The following is a 4,981-nucleotide window of genomic DNA, read 5'->3' as shown; positions in this document are numbered from 1 at the left end:
CATGATGATTTCAAAATTTTTTTTTTTTTTGGTTTTTCGAGACAGGGTTTCTCTGTGGCTTTGGAGCCTGTCCTGGAACTAGCTCTGTAGACCAGGCTGGTCTCGAACTCAGAGATCTGCCTGCCTCTGCCTCCCAAGTGCTGGGATTAAAGGCGTGCGCCACCATTGCCCGGCTTTCAATTTTTTTTGCATAAAACTTTACATATGTTACTGACACCTGCCTCATCTTTTATACCAATATTCAAAAATGTGGCTTATTTTCCCCTATTCCTCCATTGCACTGAAGATTTGTATGATCTTGAAAGTCATCAAAGACTTCCTAATTGTAAGGGAAGTGTTTATTTTGACTCTTGCTACTTGTGCTTCTTTTGTGAACACCAGAATTTAAGAGTTTGCTAATATTCCTATATCAATCTTTTCAAAATAACCAAAGGGCTCCATTGATAGTAGCATATGCATTTAATCCCAGCACTTGGGAGGCAGAGGCAGGCGGATCTGTAGAGTGAGTTCCAGGACAGCCAAGTGTGTAGAAAGAAACCCTCTCTACAACCAACCAAACAAACCACCTGAAAGGCTTTGTTGCTGTTTCATTCTCCCCTATAGTTGCTACTTTGTAGTCGTACACAGGACTGCCTTTTCCACATGTTCCCAGTATCTCCAGCCAGTATGGAGGGTTGACGTCCCACCATTTGTTGCTCACGTAGAACAAGGAAAGAAGTGCTTCCTTAGCATTCGAGATGCTTCTGTCCACAGAATGGGAGAGAAGAAAAACATGTTTGCTCCCCTTAGTTTATAGTCTATATCTAATGAAAACCTAGGACCTGTTTTCATCTCTGACCTGAACTTGAGCTGGCTTTAGATAAAGTCAGAGATTTACTTGACATTATGCTTGATTCTTTTATTTATTTGTTTGTTTGTTTATTTAATGTGTGTGTGCACGTGAGCTCGCACGCGCATTGGTGTTTTGCCTGCATGGATGCCTGTGTGAGGCTGTCAGATCCTCTGGAACTGGAGCTCCTGACAATTGTGAGCTGCCTTCTGGGTGCTGGTAACGAAGCATGACCAGTACTCTTAGCCACGGAGCCATGTCTCCAACCTGACATTATGCTTAGTTCTTAAAGGAGTTTCAGCCCACAAGACGTTTGAGAAATAACTAAAGGTGGATGTTTCCATGCTTTCATCTGATTTGTGTGTGTAAAGGACAGGACAGCTACTGGGAGTTGATTCCTTTCCCCGTGGGGCCCGGGACCGAGCTGAGGTCTTCAAACTAGTGTGGCAAGTACTTTCTCCTGAGCCATCCCACAGTCCCGGTTCCTGTGCTTCTAGATGCCTGGGAACCGCAGGACACACCCTCCACCAATCTCCCTCCCATCCTCCTTCTAGTATCGCTGTCTCTGCCAAGTTAATATCTACACGTTCTCTCTCCAAGTCTCAGAGAACCTTGCTCAGATACCTTTACCCCCACTAATCTACTTCTCTGCCACAGTAACCTTGTTTGTTCTTGTAGTTTCATTTTCCCTCTCTTCAAATTCTGTTTGGTGTCAGGCAGTGCTTACCTTGTCTACACAGTATACATCCCACCGAGAATGTGGCCCTGGGGGCACACAGAGCATTTGTGAGGTGTGAAGAAATTAGCCCGGTTTGGGAAATAACCAGGCTAGCTAAAGGATAAAACAATTATATTTTTATTTATTATAAGGGGGAAACTCACGAAACAGGACCGAGAAGCCCAAGCTCAGCTGTGCCCCATGGGAATCACACAGAGAGTGTGCACCTGGGCCATGCACCCTGTTTTCTGCCTTAACTTGGACCCACCTCTTAAAGGTAATTGGCTAACAAGGCTTCTCCATCAGAGGTGGTTGATACAAACCTCGTCCAGATGCAGAGGATAGTCAGTCAGTGGCAGGGAAAGATGGTGTTTTATTTCCCCTCCTCATTTCTTCCTAGCTACATTTAAAAGTCCAGAGAAGAAATACATTTTCCATGGTGGAACCCACAAGGCCTGGGAAGGTAGATTTAACTGTGCAGTATTAGAAAATACTTACGAGAAACTCTCCCAGGCCTCCTGGCAGCAGTGCAAGTATTGGGTGGTGCCGTGTCCTGACCGCTGTATCTACACAGGGAAAGGATGACCCCTGGGTAGCACCCACGTAGGTTATGATGGAGCAGAGGGAGATTTTCCTTCAACCCCCTGCTTGCTGCAAGAAAGTTGCAGAGTGGTTGACCACGGTACACAAATTGTTGAAACCAAGTACGGGGTCTAATGAAACGAAATAAGTCTTTTGGGGGCCCACTGTTGAATTAGGGGCGGCGGAGCTGCGTCCCCAGCACGCGGCCGCCTGCACAGCTAGCTTTATACCCGAAATAATTACACGGAAACTGTATTCTTTTAAACACTGCCTGGCCCCATTAGTTCCAGCCTCTTATTGGCTAGCTCTTACATATTAATCTAACCCATTTCTATTAATCTTTGTAGCCCACGAGCTGGCTTACCAGGAAAGATCTTAACCTGCGTCTGTCTGGAGTGGGACAATCATGGCGACTCCCTGACTCAATTTCTTTCTCCCAGCATCCTGTTCTGTTTTCTCCGCCTACCTAAGGGTTGGCCTATGAATGGGCCTAGGCAGTTTCTTTATTAATAAGAAATCACTCCCACATCAGCCCACTTTCACACACAGGGGCAAGAAAAAAATGAAGTCTGTTTCACCCCTCAGATGGAGACCCTACAAGATGACCTGTAACAAGATGATCATCTCAGCTCCAACCACAGATGTGAATTGCTGCTGAGATTGCTAACACCTAATCCAGCTCTTCTCTTCCCAGGCAAATGCTAGCTCATCAGCAAGACCGTGAGAGATTCCTTATGGAGGCAGAAACAGCTGAGCCAGGAAGGCAGCTACTGAAGGAGTTCAGGAGCAGGAGACCTAGTCTCCTAGAGTCAGAAGGGTCCATTTCACACACCCTCCTTAGGGCCCCACAGGCAAGGACAACGGGGCTGTCTTCCTCATGAAACTCTGGCTCAGACCTTGGCTCTGCTTTATCCAGCGAAAATCCTCCAGGATACCTATCATGTCCAAAAATCAAGGGGTGGAAGTATGGGGGGTACCACTCGCTGTCCCCCAATCAGCTCATTTGTCCTCCTTTAATGTAGTACTCTGCCGGCTGAGAGGCCTTGGCTCCAGAAAAGGAGGCAGCTTCACCAGGAGAGAGAACAGTGATCTCGCGGAACTGAAGATCCGACTTCCACCTGAGCTCTCTGGGCTCCTTGTGCCTCTGAGTCAAAAAGTGAAAAAGGAAGTTGAGGGTTTGGGTGGGGTCCTGTCTACTACTCCACGGGGAGGGAGGGAAATGTGATTCTGGAATTCAGGAGGTCCCTAATGAAACTTTTAGGTCACTCCATTGGCTAAAGGTCATGCCAGCTGATGTTGCCAAAGGCAACAGGTAGTAGAAAATAATTATAAAAACAGCTGTGACCACATGGCAAGGTATAGAAATGAAAACGTTATATAATTGCTATGACTTCTTTTTATGAAAAAGTTTGCATATTACTGCGCTGGTTAGTTTTATGTCAACTTGACACAAGCTAAAGTCATTTGAGAGGAGGGAACCTCAATTAAGAAAATGCCTCTATAAGATCTGACTCTAGGTAAGTTTTTAAGATAGTTTCTTAATTAGTGAATGATAGGGGAGGGCCCAGCCCATTGTAGGCAGGGCCATCTCTGGGCTGGCAGTCCTGGGTTCTATAAGGAAACAGGCTGAGCAAGTCATGAGGAGCAAGTCAGTAAGCAATATTCCTCGATGACCTCTGCATCAGCCCCTGCCTCCAGGATCCTGCTCTTACTGCTTTTGATAAAGAACTGTGATTGAACTGTGAGTGAAATGAACCCCTTCCTCCCAAAGTTGCTTTTGGTCATGGTGTTTCATCACAGCGAGGGTAACCCTAAGACAATTACCTACTGGTTGTTTTTCTAGAGGATCCACAGTCTACCACATTTCTGCATTGCTGGTGGGAATACAAGCTGGTATAATCCCTTTGGATGTCAGTGTGGCGATTTCTCAGAAAATTAGGAAACAACCTTCCTCAAGACCCAGTAATACCACTTTGGGGTATATATCCAAAGGATGCTCAACTGTGCCACAAGGACATGTGCTCAACTATGTTCATAGCAGCGTTGTTTGTCATAGCCAGAACCTGGAAACAACCTAAATGCCCCTCGATTGAAGAATGGATAACAAAAATATGGTGTATTTACACAATGGAGTACTACACAGCAAAAAAAAAAAAGTAACAACTTGAATTTTGCAGGAAAATGGATGGAGCTAGAAAACATTATTTTGAGTGAGGTAATCCAGACACAGAAAGACAATTATCACATGTACTCATGTATAGGTAGTTTTTAAACATAAAGCAAAGAAAGCCAGCCTACAAACCACAATCCCAGAGAACTTAGACAACAAAGCAGACACTAAAAGAGACTTACATAGATCTAATCTACATGGGAAGTAGAAAGTAGAAAAAAACAATATCTCCTGAGTAAATTGGGAGCATGGGGACCTTGGGGGAGGATTGAAGAGGGAAGGAGAGAGTCAAGGAGGAGAGCAGGAAAAAAAAAAGAGCTAAACAGCCAATAGCTAGCTAGGCAGAGTAAGGATAGGCCAGGCTGGCAGACAGAATAAATAGGAGGAGAAATCTAGCTCAAAAAAAAGAAGAATGAGAGAAGGAGGAGGAGAGAATGAGAGAGACGCCTGGGGCCAGAAGCCAGCGAGCCTCCAGCCAGCGAGCCTCCAGCCAGCGAGCCTCCAGCCAGCAAGCCTCCAGCCAGCTGACACAGAGCAGGGTGCACAGAAAGTAAGAAAAGTAAAAAGCCCGGAGGCAAAAAGGTCCATTTAAGTTAAAAGAACTAGCCAGAAACGAACCTAAGCTAGGCCGAACATTCAAAACTAATAAGTCTCTGGGCTGGAGAGATGGCTCAGCGGTTAA

The sequence above is a fragment of the Microtus ochrogaster genome, chromosome 19 (assembly GCF_000317375.1).
Source record: "Microtus ochrogaster isolate Prairie Vole_2 chromosome 19, MicOch1.0, whole genome shotgun sequence".
Lineage (NCBI taxonomy): Eukaryota > Metazoa > Chordata > Mammalia > Rodentia > Cricetidae > Microtus > Microtus ochrogaster.
The sequence above is the reverse complement of the archived record's forward strand: the minus strand, read 5'-3'. Positions refer to the sequence as shown.